This window comes from Manacus vitellinus, unplaced genomic scaffold (genome assembly GCF_001715985.3).
Source record: "Manacus vitellinus isolate BGI_N305 unplaced genomic scaffold, ASM171598v3 scaffold_12_pilon, whole genome shotgun sequence".
Lineage (NCBI taxonomy): Eukaryota > Metazoa > Chordata > Aves > Passeriformes > Pipridae > Manacus > Manacus vitellinus.
The window spans coordinates 6,216,335-6,238,205 of NW_021938949.1; the positions used below are offsets into that span (position 1 = coordinate 6,216,335).

At 44.9% G+C, this 21,871-nt stretch overlaps 1 protein-coding gene across 2 annotated transcripts in view; it reads left to right on the top strand.

Moving 5' to 3' along the window:
* The first annotated feature begins 551 nt into the window (after positions 1-551).
* Positions 552-21,871, top strand: part of KPNA7 (karyopherin subunit alpha 7) — a 42,339-nt gene continuing 21,019 nt past the window's right edge. For both annotated transcript variants that reach the window (XM_018067268.2, XM_018067269.2), the window contains exon 1: positions 552-616. The gene's annotated coding sequence lies outside the window, so the exon portion shown is untranslated. The remainder of the gene's footprint in view (positions 617-21,871) is intronic.

Here is a 21,871-nt window from a genome sequence, read left to right on the forward strand (position 1 = left end):
ATCTACCCCAAGAATTTGAAGCTTCTCATGCTCAAGAGTTTAGTTGCAGTTCAAAAATAAAAGGCAAGTCGTGCTGCTGGTGACAGTACACTTTGCAAATTCTCCTTTGTGGGTGTAGATCAGCTGCTGATACCAGTGGCTTGTTACTGCTCTGCTCAGGCACCATAAAGATCCTGATGGATGAGTTCTGCACGGGGTGAAAAGTGCTGAAGTTCCCTTGTGCTCCAGTGGGTTCAGAGTGTCCTACCTGCAGCTTTTCTGCCTAGTCTGGATTTCCTTGAATTACTGCATTCCCTTTGGGACATGTTTGTTGTTAAATGAAAACGTTCCTTTTCAGCTATTTGTGCTGAATGTGAAAGCTCAAGTGCAGGAAAGAGTTTCATAGCTGCTCTGTTGGAATAATCTTTCTAATATATTTTTACATGTTTTTCTTACCCTGGAGTTTCATAATGGTGGGGTTTTCCCCCTCCTTTCAGGGTTAACTGCTCAGCCCATTCCATCTTGACTTGCAGGTCTTTTATTGCAATTTAATAGTTGCTCTGAATTTTTTCCAGGTGCACGTAACGATCCCGCTCCTGACACAGATCTTTTGCCACCCAGGAAGGCTGTGAGGAAGGTATGAAACAGATTGAGAGCACAGCTATTTATACAGATCATGGAAAGCTGCATATGTAGATTCAAAATCTGTGTGTCACCTTCTGGGGAATTTTGCCATATCTTTAATTTTTCTGTGTATCATAAGCTGCCTTTCTGAAGAATGGATCCAGAGTTCACTGAAATCAATGGGAATAAGCCCAGCTGATTTGGATAACTCTGGGTTGGACCATAAACCAAGTGGTGGGATGCTCGTTTTTTACCACTGGACTAGTCAAAGGTGTTATTAAGTTAATAACATGTTATTAAGTCAATAGTTTTGGTTCTAATGACACTTCAGGCTTTCATTTCTGCCCTTCAGTGGAAAGAAGGTGGCTGAGGTGTAGCTGGAGGGTGAAGACATCGTCTGAAGACACAGTAACACAAAACACAAAGGTGGCAGAAGGCTCAGCCTCAGCCTGGGAGGAGATGCTGTGCATTAAACCCCCAGCTCGCTGTGATATTTGGAAGTGCCAGTTGTCAGCACAGTGCCAAAGGAGCAATCTGCTCAGTGCTGGCAACTTCTCTCCCCTCTGTGCCAATTCTGAATGCCATTGACTAGCTGGAGAGGGAACCCAGCCTACTCTTTGTTGGAGGGCTGAGAGGTGTGAGGAGTGGAGTTGTGTAATAAGGGAAAGAAAGGACAAATCGAGAGGAAATGGAGGAATTCCTCAGGGTGCCATCTGTGATGCAGATTACCAGGGAGGCAGAGTGAAAGTGAATTTCTTCTTTTGTGGATTAATTTTGCCGGGCTGCAGTCAGTGAGCTAACGTGCATCCTGCTTTTCAGGATCACAAAAAGCAAGTGCTGACATCTGTTATTAACACTGTGCTTTCAAATCAGCACTGGAGAGAAATAATGGAATATATACCTTAAGGTTTCCAGCTGCCAGCATAAAGGGCAGAAGGGTGGGGAGGTGACTTGCATCAGCCACAGCTTTCTTTGCTCTCTCATCAGCTGCTCAGTGCTCACTGATGATTTCCTTGTGCTCATTAGTACAGTGTTGAAGGTCAGGCCCCAGCTTTCATTTAATAGTAAACAAACTGATTTTAGAGGGCAGAAAACAGTCTTAGAGACCCAGAATGTCTCATCTGCTCCCTTCTTCCATTCAGCTCTCAAGGAGGTGATTTGTGCATCAGTTTACTGTATAGTTTGTTTTTCCTCTATAGAACTGTGCACTGTTAAGCCAAATGGGATTCATCCCCACTGGATCTGCATTATAGAGCATTAAGACCTGTGTGTTTACTCACAGGCTAAGTGAGAGCTAAAATAATGATACACCTCTGAGGCAGAAACAGACCCTGTTGTTTACGAAGACCTTGAGTCTGAGTCTGTTTTTCTGAATTTCTGTGTGGATTTGAGTTTATACACCAACATTATTTATTTCAAAGCTCTGCTGCAGTAGCAGCAGCTGGCTTTAGACCCGACTGAAGCTGTATTTGATTGCATCCTCCACAAACAGTCTCTGCTCCACACTTTACGATATGGATGTGTCTTTTTATCTCACGGAAAATAGGAGCCCAACAGCTCATTTAGTGCTTGCTGTTTACTGATATGAATCATTGGAGGGCTGTTGTTGTTGCTGCTGTAAAAATAATAATAATGAAAAAGCCCCACTCTATGGAAGGAGAACTACAAAGGCTTTAATAGAAAAATTGCATTCTAGTAACACAAGCTGCTCTTCAGCAGAACAACATCATGTAAATGTGCCATTGTGTTTCAGAATGCTGCACAAGCTCAATGCTATGTGGGTTTTATATAACAAATTAGTTTTAAACTCCCAATTTAGTATGGAGATAGCAGTTCACCTGCTTAAAGTGTATCCTTTTATTGTTGGTCAATTGGAAGGGAATATCTTGGTTGTATTTTTTATCCTCTTGGAATAAAAGCCACATTTACGACTCAGTTTTTATAACCAATGTCCCATAATTGCAGCTGAGAAATGCTTCTTGGATTTATCAGTCCTTTCCAGAAGTTATACTCCTCTCCTTGGAAATGTTATCATGGGTGGTCTTTATGGAAAAGTGCTGCAGAGGGTAATGGTGAATGTTAAAGTAGCTTCATAAATCTGTGCACAAAATGAAGTGGCAGGTATGTTATTTCATGCTGCAATCTGTAATGCAAGGAGGCTGAAAATTTCACTGAAAGGGATCTCGCTGTGGGCTACAGACTGTGGAAGAAATCTGAGCACCATGGAAACAACTAATAAAACTCGAGTTTCAATGGAGGCAGAATTTTACTCTGTCCGTTTTATGGTGGGTTTTTCCTCAGCAGTGTCTTAACTCTTCCACCAAATCTGCTAAAAGTCTTTTCATAAGCCTTGCTAGGAGCAAAGCTGGGCCAAGATGGTGCTTTTTTAAAAATCCTGCTGTCAGTGTAATATCTTTAAAGACTGAGCTCTTCATTTTCCATAGAGTTATCAGACCTGCTTTATAGACCACTGTTATATTTATCCATTGCTGGCCTAATCCTGCACTGCTTACCCACAGTTAAGATTTAATGTTAAACCACACACACAGGAGCTCTCAGGTTGCTGTTGCATAAATAGTTGTGTTTCCTCTGTGCATGGACACTGAGTTCACCAGGCTTTCTCCATGACCTCTGCTGCTCCCGGAGTTTTTCCGAGTGCTTGCTGCCCTCCAGGTCAGTTTGCACTTCTTCCAGCTCTCTCTGAGGTGGGCAGAGGCAGCACTCACTGCTCCTGGAGCTTCTTATGCTGGCAAACATCCCCATCCCTTTGGATCCAAAGGTCCTGAGAGCAGATGAAAGATTAATGTAAATAATGGAGAGGAAGCTGAAAGTTGTAGCAGGTCTGTCTGCAAAGCTGTTCTTTAAGGTGATGCCAGATTCTTTTTAAAAAAAGCAAAACTCAAATCCAAATCCCACAAAACCCCCAGCTCTGGGTCTCAGTATCATGTTTGCCTGTCCTTGCAGCCACACTGACTTTTAGAGAATTTCTCCTGATCGAGGCTGATGTAACTGAGGACAAGTTAGGTTTGAGTGTGTGTATATAGATATAGATATATACGTGTGTGTAGAGAGAAGGAATCTTTGTTGTTAGTCTTTAAGTTACTAAAATGGGATTTTTGGCAGCAGTTGTATTTATTCCAACAAAGAGATAGCCTTTTACTAATTTACTTCATTTTATTTTAGCAATGAAGAGCTGAAGGAAGCTCCTTAGTTTTATATCTGTTCATTTCTAGTCTGTTCCTTGGCAATCCTGTTCAAACAGCAATCACAACTTCTCTTGAACACAGAACTTTTTTTGGTTTAATTACATATAAAGAGTTCCTTACATTTGTAGTTTATCAAAAGCTGATAATAATGCTTCTCTTGTATAAGGTTTCTTGGAACTAGTGCAGATTGAAATTGGTGTGAGTGGGAGAACCAGGGCTTTCAAATATAAATTCTCAGTGTGTTCATGATGTCTGTCTAAACAAGAGTACATAATCTACTGCTTTGTTGCTTAAGTATAAAACAGAGCTGGTGTGCTTTTCCATCCAGGACCTGCTTCCACCCTCTCCAGTTTACCTGGACATGCTGTTGTAGTTTATTCAGGTCATGACACGCTCCCTGTTGTTCCTGCTGGCACAATCCAGCAGCATTCCCATTCTGGTCAGGTCAGTGTCCATCATCTTCAGCCGGAGAGCTTCAGCATTGCCCATCCCTTCAATCTCCAGACTTGCCTGCAGAGACTCAGTTGCATGCTGGTGATTCTTTCTGTGGAGTCCAGTGAAGCATATGGTACAGCAGTCTGTTATCTTGAGTCTGATCCAGCCCTTGTAGCAAATTATTGCCCACCAAGTAATAAAAATACAGTAACTTTTCAAACCTGTTAAAACCGAGATACCAGCATTTCACACCAAGCCATTCATGAATACCTTCTTTTAAAGCAGGGCTGGAGAGCTTTCAAGAGGTCATCTTAAAAATGTGCTGCCTAAAATCTGGATCATCTCCTGCTAAAACCAGACCCACTTGACGATGTGTGACCAGACTGCACTTAACTTCCAGTAAGGGAGAATCTACAGCCCCCAGACAGTCTGGTCCAAGGAGTAATTCCCCTTAATGATTTTAAAACTTTCCTAATGTCTAACTTAAAACCTCCATGCTGCAGCCTTATTACATACATAATGTAATTATGCTATACATAATTATGTGTACAGAATCCATCCAGTTGTACATAAAAAATCCATCTGTTGGAATGTGGGCAGCAGACACCAGGCTGGAAGGCATCTCTTGCATCTGCAGCGTTGGTACCACCCGGGAAGACTCTGCTTCCTCCAGTGCCACCTGCAGTTCATCCTTCTCAGTCTCCAGCCTCACTTTTTGCAGCTCCTGAATGCTCTTCCCTCTCTCCCCCAGCTCATTGATTAGATCCTTAATTTCCTCTAGGGAAGAAAACGGATATTTCATGTGATAGGTTTAGTTCAGGACTATGAACTTTACTGAGTGCACCAGACAGATCCTTTGACTGGAAATAGCATGAAATGGTTTCAGTCACTTTTTAATCAGCTGCCCTTTTCTTTTATTGCTGAATATTATCCTGGACTTCTGAATGAGCCCTGTTAGCTGCATGTGCTCATGGAGGTGGAAGAATGAAGCCCATTAAATCAAGAGAATTTTTCCCCAGTTTTTATCCAGCTTTTCCCTCTCCCCCTTTCAGGTGGTTGCTCTCACAAAATGGGAACAGGACACCACATCATCCCTCAGCAGCACAGTGGGGCTCTCTGCCAGCTGATGGAGGCTGGAGCAAAGGGTTGGAGGTGAGAGCCCAGAAAACACTGGGTCTGTTCCAGAGTGTCCATCACCGTTTTCTCCTGGCCACAAGGAGAGCAGATTGTAGCATCTTCTAAATATTTACATCTTCCAGCCTCCTGGAAGAGATAAATGTTTGTAATTTACAGAAGTGTTTTTTTAGAAAAAAAGGAGCCAAGGCAGTTGGTCTCCCTGTACAACCAGTGGGGAGAAGGGATGCAAAGAGGGAGACTGAGAGGAGTTTGACTGACTTGCTCTGAACTGAGTGCTGGAGATGCTGGATCCTCTCCACTGAGGTTAAAGGGAATGTCCTCTTCCCAGGGTAAAGCTGGCTGTTGTTAATAGCTCCCTAAGTGAATTGCTCAGAATTAGAGGATTCTGGTAGCCAGAACTGGCACTGCAGCCTCTCTCTTATTGCACCAAATGTCCCCAGAGACAGAAAGCACTGCAAGAAATAAGGGAAGTGGAATTGTTGGTGGAAGACACCACAGAGATCATTCACTAGGAATCAAGGGGCTTATGATGTGCAGAATTTTTTAACATCAAACCAGTACTTAACCTGAAGGGCCTTGTTCTTCTCCCTCATGGATTCCAAGGATTCTTCATAGGCAGCCTTAAGCTCAAACTTATCAGTTGTGTGCATTCCTTCTGGGAATTCACTGCACCTCTTTGCACTTTTTATTGCCATTCTGCAGGCATCTTACCAAAGGCTCTGTGCTCCTTGTCCAGAGCAGCACAAGCAGCATTGGCCTGGAAAAAGAAAGCCAAGCATTCACTGGACACAAGTTTTCTTCACACTTCACTTCTCTTCGTGTCCTGCCAGCCAGTCACAGTTAAATTGGCAGCCACTCTAATGACTGGCAGAGTTTCTCTTGGTCCCTCTGAATGGGTGATTAAAATGTTTATGAGGCTTTCTCTCCTCACCATTAGGAATTTAACAAGATCACCCAGTTCCCAGCAGTGTGATAGTCTTCCTTGCTCCTGTGGTTGTAATGATGCTGCTGTGGAGCAAATGTTTTCCACTTCAGATGTTCCTTGTGCAGATGTGCTGTTGGTAATTGCCTGGGTTGATCAGTGTGACTCCTTCTATTTCAAAGCAGATTCAGTTACAAACAAGATGTTATTCGAGACTATTTTAGACTGTGTCTAACTGCTTGTCATGAAGGGAAAGAATAAAGGTACATTTTTCTTTCCTAGGAGCTTTTAATCACAAATGTTCTACATACCCTTATGATCCACACATGCGTTCAGATACCATGGTGACAAGCACACCACAGGAACCATAGAATAAAGAGCTGCTTCATTAAAGAAAAGGATGGTGAAACAGATTTTTTCAGCCCAGTAATGTAATGCTGTATGTGGGATTTTCGGCTCTTGGGATCTGTTCTAAAGCCAACTGCAGTCATTGGCAGGTACCCAAGGACTTCAGTGGATTTGGAGCAGCCTTTGTGCCTATTTTAAGTAACATTTTTATTCAAATATCCCACAGTTGCACTACTATTCATGCTCTTACACTAACACTAGCAAGAGTAGAAATACTAATTTAATGAAGGAGCGTTTGTCGGTGGTGTTTAAACTGTGTGTTGTTTAGATCTGCTTTGAGTGTGGTAGTTAATAACCAGTGGCCAACCCACCAGTACTGCAACACTGAAAAGTTCAAAGCAGGATATTATTATCCTTTAAAAGGAGATGAATACCTTGCCTTGCAGTAAAGGAGGGCTTTTGCTTTAGCTGTACTCTTGTTTCTGGAAGTCAGCTAATGAGCTTATGAGAAGCATGCTGTGTGCTCCCAGGAATTAGCTGTGGCTCTCATCTGGGTTTTCTCTTGATGTGGCAAATCTTAGCCTTGCTTCTCATGGCCATACAGATTACTTGACGTTTAATAGAGAGATCTTAAAATATTAAGAAATAAGGGACCAGTCCAAAGCCAACCTGAGCTGACAGAAAGACTCCCAGGGCCTCCAGCACCAGGGCTTAGATCTTGGTGGTCAGTCTTGGGCTGGATGCACTCTTGGATAGCTGGATTTCTTTCATCTCAAGGTCAACAGTGAGGTTCTCCACTGTGCTCTGAGGCCTCTGCTTAATTTTTCCCATGCTGGCAATCCAGGCTTGGACTGATTCCACTGTCTCTGGTTCTGGAGCCTCACAGCCAACTTTGTCCTGAGGGAAGGAGGGCAGAAATATGCTGGTGAGTTGCTCATGGAGGGAGGGGTGGTAGGATTGGCATCCCTCATCTTCTAGAGCCCCATCACTGTTTTCACCAGGGAAAAGGTGGAATCCTGGCAGCAGCCTCAGAAAACAGACTGTAAAGAGCTATGGTGCTTTATCCTTAGGAAATTCTAGTGGCTTTTGTAGGACTGCTGGAAGAGTAAAGTCCTGTTGAAATAAAGAAAGATTACACAAATTCAAGTCTTTATCAGAAGGGTTTGTTTTCTGTTGTCAGTGTACAAGTGTTAGGTCTCAATAGTCTCTGTTATTGCAAGTATTATTTTCTTTCTCTTGGCTGGAGGCCTTTGCTTTCTCTCTCTCTTACCAAAATGTATCCTAACAGATCACATCCATAAGCAGTGACTCAGCAGCCAAACTAAATAATGAGACTTCCCTAAGTCCCAAACTCCCTGCAAGCTGAAGGTTCACTTGGTTCCCTCCAGCTCTTTGGTTCTTTCAGTGGCATCAGTCCTGTATTTACTCCTCCAGATTGTGACTTCAGTATTGAGTTTAGAGACCAGGCACTGCAGCTCAGCTTTGCTCTTCTCCTCTTCCTCAGGCTACTCTTTCACTGGATCCAAATTATGCTTGGTTTTGGCTGGGCTGTCACAGCAGCTGTGCAGGACTCGAGGTAGCACAGCCACTGCTGTAGCTCTGTCCTGTGGGAAGTGTGACTGCACTGACCTGGCTGCCCAGAACCACTTGAACAACTCAGTTCTGGGCCATCCAGAAACATCTCAGCCTTCAAAGTATCTCCCTGTTCAGGAGCCAAGGGGTTTTTTCCGTACCTGTTTCCTGCTGTACTGCAGTGAATTGAAATGAGCTCATACAACTGGAAACAGAACTTGGCTTGTCATCATCACTGTGTTCTCTCAGTGTTTCAAAGAATTATGACAGCAAACCCATTTGGTGATTGTTCTAAACACAGAATCCTTTCCAGACTGGTGATATACAGGTGCAGCACTAGAATTACTCTTTGGAGATAAGCAGAAATTTCCAAGACACAGGTGTCAGACAGAGAGGTGAAATATTGGTATAATTTTGAGCCAAACTTCTGTGATTTGTACAAATAAACTGCTGCAAGACATGGACAGTGAATGGACAGTGGGCTGAGGATCAGGAGATGTGTGTGTTCTGCTCTTTGCTGACTCATGGGAGACTCCGTAGCTTGTTTTCATATCCACACAGGGCTCATGTCCCCTACACCCCCTCCAAGAACAGCTGGTGACAATCCCAGAGAGTAATTAGGATGAGTTAAGTTCCCTTGGTGAGAGGTAGCACAGAAGATTTGTTACTCTGAAGTGGACAATATGCAAAAGAGCAGGCAGTGCATGTCCCATGACAGCAGCAGCCTCTGCAGGCAGTTGGTGCTCCCCAGCACCTTGGACTCCTCATCCAGCTGCCTTCTGCTTGCAAGGAGAGAGAAATCTTTATGTGGACAGTCTGGTTAAGCCTGCTCTGAGCTTCCTCGAGCTCCCAACTCAGCTGGGAGAGCTGTGGGAAAACCACATAAAGAATCAGGAGAGGAACTAATTCAATCTGACTGGAGAGAAAAAGAGGAGAAGGACTGGGCAGAGAGGAGACAAGGACAGGGCTGCCAGAGCTGGAAGAAATGTAGGGGAAGATGAGGATCCAGGGGAGGTAACATTGCACAAAGCTGTCAAGGAATTTACCTCGGAGCCTGATGGCTTTATTTTCAGCTTGGCTCTTCTCCCCCGCAGCCAGCTGGGCTTTGGCTCAGCCAGGTTATCTTCCAGCTCGTGAACATGAGCATTGGAGTTCAGCTGGAAGAGGGAGGTCAGTCATATGATGCTGAATAAGGCATCAAAGGCCAAAATATCCTCCCTCTCTTGCAAACTGGGTTTATTCCAGTTGGTGATTGCACTGGGGTGACTGTAACAGCCCGGGGGAGTGCAGAGTGTGCTGACCCTTGCTAGGGGGAGGCCTCTTCATCAGCTGGGACTGGCAGAGTTCAGCACCAGCTGCCAACAGCTGCTTCCTGGCATCATCAGCTCCCTCTGCAGAGAGCTGGATCCTGCCTTGTGCTCATGGCTTCCCCCGTGGCTGCTGGAATTCCCTGCTGGCCTCTCCCCCTGGATTTCTGCACAGACTCCACACTTGCACTGGGCTCATCCCTCTCTGCTTTCATGACCTGTTTGTCCAGCTGTGCTTTCACTCTGGGGCTTCTCCATGAGCTCTGCCATCTCAGCCCTTGCAGCCCTGTGCTTCCCATGGCCCTGCTCTGCTTTAACTGACATTGCTGCTTTCTGTGCCACTGAACAAGTTCCTTCTCCTCTGTCTTCCCACCTGTGCAAGGTGTCTTAACAACACAGACCTATCTCCTGATGGGGTTGAGGATTAATTAGCTCGCATTTCTAAAGTGAATCGAAATGGGAATGTTCCTTGTTACTGATACCATCAGTTTGTATTAGTCATTAGAATGTGTTCAGAGCATTCTACCAAAATATAACCTCAGCTTCCAGGTCTTCTTCTAGCTCTTCAATGTACAAGGCCTGGAGTACACACACGAGCACAGCAGTGTGTGTGTGCAAGAGATGTGACAGAAATCCGTGGAAATATGAACAAGAATCTTAATTTCTTCACTGCCTTTTCTATATGTTTATCAGCTCTACTGGATTTTCTTTCCTGGAAGAGATCTACAATTGGGAATACTGAGCCAACAAAGCAGGAAAGACCTGGCCAGGTGTCTCAGCAGACACTGATGTTATCTGCAGCATGGTTGGCTTCCTGTGTCATGCTGGAATTTGGCCTTCAGGAATATAATCAAGCTGATTTGGCTACTTGAGGGAAACAGAGGCTTGTTCATAGAAATAGCTGCAATCTAGGTCTGTGGGTCATGTTTTGTAGAAATGCTGAGTGTTTGGTTAAATATTTAAATACTGTTGGATGAAATAAATATTTGAATTCCTAATGGTAACACTGCGCATCCTGTGAACTGTGGCCTCATTTCTGGTTTGATTTACCACCTTTCCTTCCAGAGTGAGAGGGAGAATGCCTTGCAGGACAAAAATGTCCATGGAAAGGTTTTATCAGACATTTTGCTGACTGCCTGCAAGCAGAAGAGCAGGTTCCTGCAGCAGATCACCTTTCCCCTGGCCGTGGCAGCAGGGCAGGAGATCTGCAGTGAGCATAAAGTTCCACAGACTTCAAAGGAAGTGGAGTTTCCAGTGAGTGGATAATACACAAAACAAGCTGGATCTCAGTGAACTGCTCATTCACTGGAAGCTAAAAGGCAAATGTTTCCAAGCCCAGGGGTTTCCCAAGCTCATAGAGAAGTCAACATCTGCTGTAGAAAAAACACCAGCCACTACCTGGGGAAAAATAAATACTAGATCTCAGCTGGTTTTTTAAAGAGTGATAGGCTCCAGACTCAGTTTTACCAGGGTAGGTTTAAAAGGGCTGTATTAATCTTTTATGCCAACTCAGTCTTACCAAAAAGCTGCCTGAGCTGGCTGCTGTGTGGTGGAGAAGGCAGGATGTTACAGCACATTGAGTGAGCCAAATTAGCATTTTTGCTCTGTAGTGAACAGGTTAGTCTTGGCTGAGATTTAGTGTCCTGTCTTTTCAGTGGGACTGGCAGGGCACTTAAGCTCCTTTTCCCTTTGTGGAAACTCCTCCTCACCCCATCATTAATTAGTCCACACATAAAGACACAGCACAAAGGAAAGCTGAGCCTGTTTGCAGCTCTTAAAGGACCAAAACCAGCACTTAACTTTTCTTCTGTCACTTAAGTGTCCCGGTGGCCTTGCTCTGAAGCACAAGGAGCTTGTACTCCCTGTGGAGAATTTGATTTAGCAGAGCTTGCCAGTATTTATTAATGATTGTGCCCATTGCCTTAGCTGCTTAGCTCGTTAACTAGGTAAATTAGTGGTTTGGATGATATAGAGTTGGATATCTGTATTGTGGGAAGTTAATTTCTAAGAGGAGGTTTGTTAGAGCAGTGCTGGCAGACCCATCACTAAAGTAGTCAATAGTGACACTAAAATAAAGATCTAATTTGTGATAATATTTTGCAATTCTAAACCAGTTTTTGTGTGAGGATCAGAAGGCCTTACATAAACATGAATCATTTAAGCCTCATAACTTCCTGGTGATTGTACACATTTTATATGTGGGTGAATGTGGAAGATGAATTACAAATATCAGACAATGAGTCAGAGAAAGACTTAAGGAAACAAAATCTTGTATTTCTGATTCTGCTTGCCTGAATTACTGAGCTGTACTTCTGCTTGTCATTGGGTTAATACTGAAAAGATCAGGGTATGACTGTGAATTTTCCCAGTGAATTTATTGTCAAGGGACTTTTCAGGTGTAGCTGATGCTGTCAGAGCTGCAACATAGCACAACTGCACCCAGTACAGTCTATCCTGGGAAATTCCATTCCAACTGACACATTAAACCATGAAAATTCCTTAGAGCATCTTCCAAGTTTGGCTCATTTTATCTCATTGAGGTTGGCAATGATGAGTCCTTTTCATTTTGGTTTTTTTTCCTTTCCCCAGATTGGGAGAATGAGAAGGGGAGAGAATAAAGAAAAACGAATTTCTACCTGATGAGCTCCCTCCAAAGCCCTCTCCTCCTTTTGGCATTTAGTGACTGAGTCATTCTGAGCAGAGAGATCTGAGTTTGAACTCTGTGGTCTAATGCCTGCAGACAGGAAAAGGTTTGTGTGGATCACACGAGCCGTTAGCGGCAGCAGGACAAAATGTCACTGGAAACTTGTGTTTCTTTAGAAGGAATCTGAGATTCAGTTAATAAATTCTGAGGCATATGAGGCATCTGTGAGTTTAACATCCTGTGGAAGTTAACACTGACTTCAGAAGGAGCAGCAGACAACCACATGGCTGCTCCAGTGCAGATTTAAAACTTCTCCAATTACATTAAATAAAAACCAGTTCAGGTGCAGGAGAAGGAGAAGCATTCCCCAAGGCTGGAAAAGAGTTACATGGAGGGGAGCATTTTATAAGTAGAGGCCTACCAATATTGCCATGTAAAAGTGGGTCTAATTAATAAAGAATGTCAAGGAGATGCAATGTCTTTATGTAGAGGGATCCCTAAAAATTGCTGTGAAAATGACTTACTGTGGGATAGGAGGGTGAGATGAAGAATTAAATCCATCCCAGGTTATATGAGATGCTGGAATAAGAATATATAACAATATTTTACATATATATATATATAACATATAAGAATACTGTGCTCATCCTATGAAAGGCTGCTAAAACTCCTGCCTCTCATGGCAGCAAACTTCCATATTTGCAAGAATGCAAGACTTTGCCTCTTTTGCAGAGTTTCCTAAGATTCCTTTAACATACCTCTGTTGGAGTTGATCTCCATGACTCAGACCATAGCTTCTTAAAGTTAAGCATCAAAAAAATCTGTTTGTACACACACAGATCCCTAAAGAAGAGTTTACATTTTAAAAAGGTGCCACTCTGACTTGTTGTAGCTCGTGCTGAGCATCTGTGGTGGGCCAGGAACAGAACCTGGGACTTGTGACAACAACTCCTTTGCTTTCAGTCTCCTTTGTTATCTAAGGACTTATCTTTATTTAAGATACATGAGATTTACAGGCTGTCTGTAAATCTCATGCATCATCCCCATATGCTCTTTATTCATTCCATATTCTGAAAAGGAGCCTTTTCTGAGTCATTTGAGGAAGCCGATGCCCTGCCTTGGTGAATCCCAAACCTCCAACCATCCCCTATGGATAACACTCAGCCTGCAGTTGGATGAGGAGGTCACCCTTCTCCTGGCTGAGGGTGTCTTGTCAGCTCCTCTGCTCTTCTGCTTGTTCTCTGAGCTCCCAAGTCTTTGACATGTTGCTTCTCATGTCCAATTCCTTCAGCTCCATTTCCTCCTCCTGTTGGACCACACTGAGCAAAGTTTCACCTGGAAGGACTTCAAGCAGTGAGGTTCCCAAAACAAGCCTTTTCTATTATAATGGTCCCTGAAAGGCGGTCATTTTATTATCAGATCATAGTGGGGTTTGCATACCAGTGGGAGGCCTTGTGTTTCCTGAAATGCCTGTTTAGAGCAGAGTTTCATATCTCTCCTGTGAGTAATGCAGCTCCTAGGAAAGGTTGTTACGGTGCACAGGAGCAGATCTGTGTGCCAGCACAGAAATCAGGACTGTGTGCCAGGTTCTGAACTGATAAATGCAGAATGATTCTTACCATTGTCCACATTCATACCAGTCCAAATGGGATCAGAACCCTTGGAGAGCTTTTTCTTACCTAAGGCTGCGAAGGTTTGTTTGGCTCACGCTGGAGCTGGGAAGGTGTGCCCCCAGCTAAAAGGCAGATTTTATTTCACCCACATGTGGAAAATTGGCTTTCACATTTTTGTTAATGTTAATGTTAAAATTGTATATTGTGGTCAGCACTTTCTTTCCTCTCTTACCAGAAAACCAACTGATTTATCCATCCTGGGAGTAAGTGAAGAGAGCCTGAGCTGGACCTGCCCCTTTGTGACGACAGTGTGGTCCTGCTCAGGAGAAGTGAACTAAACAGCTTTGTTTCAGCTTTTAAATGTTAATGAATAGTGAAATCTTGTATTCCCATGCTCATATCCTCATGCCTTCTCTCTATGCTGCTTTGAGAAGTAGGAAGTCCAGGCCTTAAATTTCTAAGACACTCTCTTTCCTCTCCCTGGAGGCAGCAGGCTTAGACTCAGATTTCAGGATTTTCTCGGTGTACTAACTTTTCTGGCATTGCTTTGGAAAGAAATCATTCAGGCCCCTTGCCCTATCAATAATTAACAAGAAAGTCACCAGCTCTCTCAGTGTCTTTAAGTGAACATGGCTGTTATTTTCTCTCCCAGCCCTTATCTTTCCTGCCCAGACATCCCAAGGTTCTCAGTGCCTGTAATTGCCACTGTTTAATTCCGCAGAACAGGACAACCTCAGATTATTTTCCTCACCCTAATGTATAATTTTCCCCAGAAAAGCAGCTGCAGAAACTTCTGCCATTCCTCTGAATTGCCATCAGGCCTAGCCTGTGGCAAACAGAATGTGTGGGGCTGTGGGGCTTAGAAACAACAGCATGGATGGAGGTTTTGTCCTTGATAAAACCCAAATATACCTTTGTGCTGTCCTGTGATAGGAAACGCAGTAGTTTCAGTAACAGAAAATAATAGTAGTAATCTTGTGGCTGTTGGCTTTAAAAGTGAGATTGAGGCATCCATAAGTTGAAATCTAAGGATAGAATAGGCTGGAGGAGGGATGAATACTGTGTAATTATTGTAAAAGTTGGGCAATGCAGATTTTTAGGTTCCTGCGAAGAACAGAATGTTCCCTTTTGCGTGGTCGGTACAATAGCTGCTTTCATTATGTTATGATAAAAACATATGTGCAAAATTAATGATGTATGCTGCTAATATTAGATGACTACAACAATCTCTCTCCATTTCACTTTCCGGTCTTAAATTGGATAAATGATCAGTTAGTAGGATTTTTGCCTGACTAAGGAATAGTAAAGAGCAAGTGAGATTTATCGCGTAGCTGAAGGTGCACTTCATTTGCATTTTATTAACTGAACTGTCTGATTAAAAGTCAGTTTCGGGAGCGTGTGTAAGAGAGAACATTATATGCATGAGGAAGTGGGTTGCTGTAGAAACTCTAATTCTGCAGCTCCATCTCCACTGAGGACATGCTGAGTCACAACTGCCACCAGTTTAGTCAGCCCAGCTTGGGTGGGAGTAAACGGTACCTTCTTGGATCCAGTTCTGCCCCCCTCTTGCCCCCAGGTCAGGAGAGCCAAGCAGCAACTTTGATGCTGCCTTCTTGCCCACAAACCCTGGAGAGATTAAGCTGGGATTCAGGTTTTGGTGTGTGAAAGGGAAAGAGAGGTGTAATGATATAAGAGCAACAGGTAGAGACACTGCAGAGAACCTCATCACCGCTGGAAATCTCCTCCAGTGTAGCTTCCCAGCCCCACAGGCACTGAAATAGTGGTGTAAGGAAGCCTGTGGATATTCCTACCTGTGACAGTTCTTGGAGGGGGAAGCAGAAGCAATGAAACCAGGCATTCCTACCTGCTCCCTCTCTGCTTTCCCATGGATATGATCCCTGCATAGGATGCAGAGCTCTGTCCCCTGCAAGTGGAAGACGTGCCTTCAGTAATGGTGTTGGAATTCAAACAACAGGAGTAACTGCCTATTCATAGCACATTTGTTTGCTGTTCCCTGCTTTCCATCACTTGCCCTTCCACTTTATTACAGGTCATAGGTGAAAACTTACGTTGCTCTTCCTCTCTGCAACTCACTGTTTCCGTGGCTGATCCTGCAAAAACAGGGTTGCAGGAGGCAACGCAGCCTAATAAGTAACAGTCCCAATTTGTCTAGTTCCAGGGCATGTATTTCCTAATTCTTTGTGCTTCTCATGAAATGAGAGGTTTATTTGATATCCTGGTTCTGGCTCTGGCTCTTGGAAGTGTCTCTCAGACTAACATTCCCTTGAAGGGGTGTAAGGTGAAGTGATGACCCAACGTCTTTCATTCCTGAAGGAAGATTTGCTGTTCAGCCCCAGCTTGTGCAGAAGGCACTGTGTGGCTTTGCCTGAGGATTGCTGTACCAGACTGTTTGAATCCATTTGGAACAACACAGTGGATGTGCTGCACAAAGAAGCCATCAGCTAGTCCAGCTGCTCCTGGAATGAGACAAAGAAGGATGGAGTGAATAAATTAACAGGAGATACCAAGGCTGGAGAGAAGAAAACCTTCTGTTTTATAAAGTCATTTGCATTTCACAGCTGGAAACATAACCATATCTGCATGAAGGAAGTAGATGTAAGATCCACCCCTGTCCATTTGATAGCCCAAAATCTGACAAGCAGTGTCCCAAACTTTCCCATTCACCTCTCAGCAGCAAAGTCCTGGGCCGAGCTGATGACAATCCTCGTAGGCAGCGAGTTTTTCTGGTTGATCGAAACCTGACATTTGTCTGGGCAGCAGAAGGCCACTGACTGCCAGAGGGGGGATTATGTAGCCTGTCATTAATCCAGGACTGCACTCACGCTTCCATCTGTGCAGGAATGTTTCCGCGGCAGGGCTCGTGGTGCCTTCCCCGAGCGCACAAACACGGCGCGCTCTGTCTGCCTCTCGGTGCTGGAGGGGCAGAAACCTCAAGGTCAGAGCAAGATTGTCCCTGAGCACGGAAGAGAAGGATGCAGGGGCAGACACAGGCTGTTACCTGACGGGTTTAATCCTTTCCACAAAGGAATGATGGGGAAGCACTGGGCAGCAGGACCGGTGACATTTGCGTGCCGACACATTGAGGTGACAGTATTGATTGTACCTGTGATGTTCACTCACCTGCAACCTCCTCTGCTTCAAGGAGCACCTAGAGCAGGGCCACGCTGGATTTCTGGAGCAACCCCACCACTGCTTGGTGGGATCCTTGCTCTTTTGTAGCTGCCCTGTGGTGCTGTGTCACACCTGGAAAGGAGCAAGGGAGGAAAGGCATGCCCTGTTTGGATACAGCCAGAGAACAGCCTGGTAGTGCATGAGAAAGCAGATTTCTCATTGTTAACCTGAGTAGAAAGAGGGAGAAATCCTCTCCGTGGGTACAGGGAAAGGAAACGAGTTGATGCTGGCATGGGAATAGCATTAAAGCATTCCCTGGAGTCTCAGTCCTCACGGGGGGCCCTTACCATGGAAAACCCATTTGCCCTGAATAAATGATTCTGCAGCACTGCCAAAGGAAAGCATGTTGTGGAGAGATTATATTTTTACCTTTTGGGCTCATACTTTGATAAGCTGGCAGAGAGGACAATGTGGCTTACAGACTGCTAGAACCAGGCACAATCAGAACATATTTTGCCACAGTCAAATGCCACTTTCAAAAACCTGCTTGGTAGCAAAGAAAGGAAATAGTTGCTGAGTGTAAAAAAGATAGACCAAAGGGCCTGTGATTCATGCTCTGATCATGTTCTGTCAGTGTGTCTGTGCAGTGGAGTATATGAATAACTGGTGGAGTTTGATAATATGCTTAAATACTGCTCCTGCTGCTAAGCATTAGCATGGCTGCGTGACAGCACAGCAGAGAGGCGAGTCACATCCACCAGGAAAGGCAAGACAAGCTGCAGGAGCTGCAGGGCTCTGGCTCTTCCAGCAACACGTAAGCAAGGGCAGCAAAAATTCATTTAATCTTTGGCCGATGTACCTTTTAGGTAGCTTTCCTACAGCTTTATGTTACTAGAAACAAGCCTTGGCTTGAGTTCTCGGGGTTTTGTTCCTTTTCAGAATATCTATAAGGATTATATTTTTAATCAAGGCCAGTGGCAACATGTTGGGGAGTCGTGGAACAGCCTTGCTGTTCTTTGTACGCTAAAACGCTCAACTGTGGCGTCACTGGTCAGACATTTGCATAATCAGTGTTTTCAATTAATTGTTACTGGAAAGGGTTTCAGGGACCTCCTGGCCAACTCCTCCGTTCTGGCACTATGGTACCTTAGGATGCCCTTCTGCTCCAGCTTGTTCACTGCTTTTCCCCTGGGCCTGGTGATGACCCCTCTGGAGCTCTCCAGGCTGCAGACCCACGAGCTGAGTAACTTTGTCAGCCACTCTTGGAGGGAAGATGAACATGTTAAGCTGGGCAACTGGAAGAAAATCCCTCATTGTCCCCATTCCCTTGCTGCATACTCAGGAAAATGGGTGCAGACAAGCTCTCCAGCCCTGCTGAGAACCAACTGGGAAGGGCAGAAGGGAAGCAGCTCTCAGCTCCATCCCTTCACACACACCCCTCAGCAGAGCTTGCTGGGTGGAGCAGAGCAATAATAAACACCTCAAACAAGGTGCTGCAGCAGCTGCTGTGCCTGGGCTCCCAGAAGCTCTGGGAGGTCTGTGCCTGGGCTCCACCATGGATCCAAAGTCATGGGCAAGGCAGGGCTGTTGGACAAAGCAGGATCAAGTCCTCAGCTGACAGCTCAGCCATCTGCCAGGCCCGCTGCCCTGTGGCAGCTGTGAGTGCCAGCTCCACCTCTCAATAGCACATCTGTTCGTTTAAAAAAAGAATCAGCGTGTTGTTTAAGGTCATTCTATATTCCCTGGAAACAAGAGCCTGGTTTTAGCAGCTTTTTCAATCTCAGTGAACTGGCTGAGCTCGTGGCACACTGGCTTTGTCCTGGTTTGCTGTCACCACGTGTGAGATCTCAACCCACCTCTGTTTTGTCCACCTCTGCCTGCTCCTCCTTGGCTTCTGCTTGAACTTCTTCGTGCCCAAGTGCATCCAAGTCAGTTGTAGCCACAGATCTCTTCTGGAGCAGAGCCCAGGACATCAAAGGGGACAGGACAGAAGGGACACAGGCCCACCCAAGGCAATTCTTAATCTGCACCATAAGCTGGAAGCCAGCCCATAGTGCCAAACATCTAAAATCATTTTCCAGCCCTCTGAGGTTTGCCCAGCCAGGTCCCATCAGACCAGCACTGTGCTTTGCTGTCCCATCCTGCCCAGAGCAGAATTCCAGAGAACCTTGCAGTGTCTTACTTGTGAGCCATGATTTGAGACTGCCTGTCTTTGTGGCTATGAAAATCATCTTTGCTTTGTACAAAAGGCTTGTTTGCAATGGACAAATCCTGGGAGCTGTAAAATACCAACAGCTGCTGGAAAGGGCACTGGAAGTTCAGCAGCTGGAGACTGTTTGATCTCTCTGTAGCTCAAGTCCTGCTTATAGTAATAGTCTCAGGAGCCAGCAGATATTCCCAATAAGCTCTTCTCAGTAACAGATACTCTTCAAAATGATATTAAAAAGGAAAATGTGTGTCAAAACCAGACAAAGGGTCAAGTCTTCCTCTCACAAAAGCTGCTTCTTGAGATTACATATGTATGCGAGATGAGCAGGTTTTAACCCGTGGTCTCTGCCTCAGCTTTCAGATCTGTCAGTTTTGAGGCTTCAAACAAACCCTGTAACAGCTCGTTTGAAGTCCTGCAAACCCCAGGCCATTGAATGTTAACCAGAAACTCCCACATCAAGCTTGTTTGCTTTGGAGCAGATATTTTACATTCAGGCTTCAGCTCACGGACAATTGAACAAGTCTTTAGGCTATCCCAGCTGCTCCCGAGTGGCTTATTTATCCTCAGGTTGAAGAAGCTGAATTTTATTCCTAGGGGAAGCTTAGGCCAGGGGGGCAGCATCCTGTTTGCTGTATTTCCACTCTCACTGATGTTCCTCCACACTTCCATTAGTGAGAAGTGGCTCTTCCATCATCTGTGTTCTTTGCTGTGACCACACTTTGATGCACCCAGAGGTAACAATTAGGATTGGGCACAAGCAGCACTTTCTGCAGCAGGAGAAGGACCAAGAGGTGATTACACCAATTACCATCAGTCCAATCAAGGCACAACACAAGCTTTTGGGTTGGAGACTGAGTGTTCTTCTAGATTTCCATTCCTGAGCACGTCTTGAGTGTATGGCTTAAGAAAAAAAACCTTTTGTGGGATGAGTTGCTTAGGCTACCCAGGAGATTTTGCCGTAGCAGCCACGTCAAAGTCAGTGGGATTGAACACCCAAACCTTTTCAACAGTATTGAAAGGCTTGTCCAGGCTGTCTTCCCTGTCCTGAGGAGATGTAAGCAATTGGCATGAAGCAGCTCAACACTTCAGTTTAAAAATGATCATTTTTACCTTAGTGGCAGCCCTGCCACATCAAGGGGGATCTCACCATGCATTGATGAAGATAAGGGAAGACAGCTTTCCTTTCTCACTCTGACCTGCCTAAGGAAAAGTCACTAGCAATCCTCTTCTTCCTGGATAATTAGCAACAACCCCCCACTGCAGAGAACCTATTTCAGTCTCTGGCCAAGCACAGCTCTGGTGTGTAGGTTTCTTATCCTAGAAACAGAGGATCGAGCAGGGATTTGTGCACTAAAAGGAGTGAATAACACACACAAAGTGCCATATGAGTAAGTTCAAGGAAGATATAATATCTTTTAGCTGCTTCCTGGGAAATGGCACATGACTTCTCCAGACCTGGAGCACAGAGGGGAACAAATCCAGGTGTTGGCAGCAGCCAGAGATTGAAAAGTCACAGCCCTGTCTATGTCAGTGAGAGTTTTGGTTTTGACATCAGTGAAGCCAGTATTTCACCAATGTGTTTGGCAGTCCTGTGAGTGCAGCAAGAACCACAGCATCCTTCAGTGCTGCTCTCAGAACATGCCTCCAACCTTTACAACGTTCCCACTGGCACAAGTTTTAGTAGAGATATTTTGGCAATTCATGAAATGGAGGCAGAAGGGAGGTGCCATTGCTTGTTCAGTTCTGTCATTGCTGGGTTCAGGAGCAGCTCTCCAGAGTAACTCATCCTGCTTCTGAGCATCCTCTGAATTACCAGTGCATGGTTTGTAAGATTGTCCTGGGAAATGTGTCCTTACACTGCCCTTTTGGAAAAGTGGCTGGTACCCTGTAATCGCCCTGTCCGTGTCTTCTGTCCTGCTCTAACATGCTTAGTTTGGCTTCTGGTCTCCATAAAACCCATCCTGCTCTAGACCTGACCACATCACTTCATTCCAGAATCACCAAAGGGATACCAAATCACCAGAACTTGCTGGCAGTCCTGCCTGGGCATTTTCACCATTTCCTCTGGGCTGAAGTCCCCTCTCCACATGGCTCTGCTGGGAATGGCATCATGTGAGTTCTGCAGACAAGTTTAGGTTGACTCAAACCACCTTTTTTGTCAATCTCAGTCCAAGTGACCTCAGGGAGGACTCACAGTCCCCTCTGCCCTCAGAGCTCCATCCAAATGCAGGAGGACCTTGGCCAGTGCTGCTGCCCACCCAGGGAAGGTCTGGCCATGCCCTGGCTCTCTGGGCCAGGCTGGAAGAGGCTGAAACCTTCCAGTAAACAAACTGAACTTGCCTTGGCCTTGAACTGTCCAGAGAGGCAAATCCAACATATGGTCCCTGAGTGTGATGCAAATCTGGGATGAGTTGAAAGTAGGAGGGATGCAGACAATCCCACATTAAAGAATAAGTGGTCCATATGTTTCCTCTCTGCTTTTTCTGTGTCCTGAAGGGCTTAAGTCAGGAAATGAGGTGGGGTCTTTTACCTTGAGAGCTGGGATTTGTGGCTCTCAATTTAGTCTTGCATGCACGTGTGCAAGCACAGAACAATGAACCTTCCCTGGAGAGCTATTTTTGGGGTCTTGGTTGCAAGACAATTATGGTTTTGTGCTGATGAGTGTTAGTAATGGTTGCAATATAATTGTAGAATGAAAAGTGTACAGCTTTTGGGGGAGGTGCAGTGCCCTTTATGTGTGCTC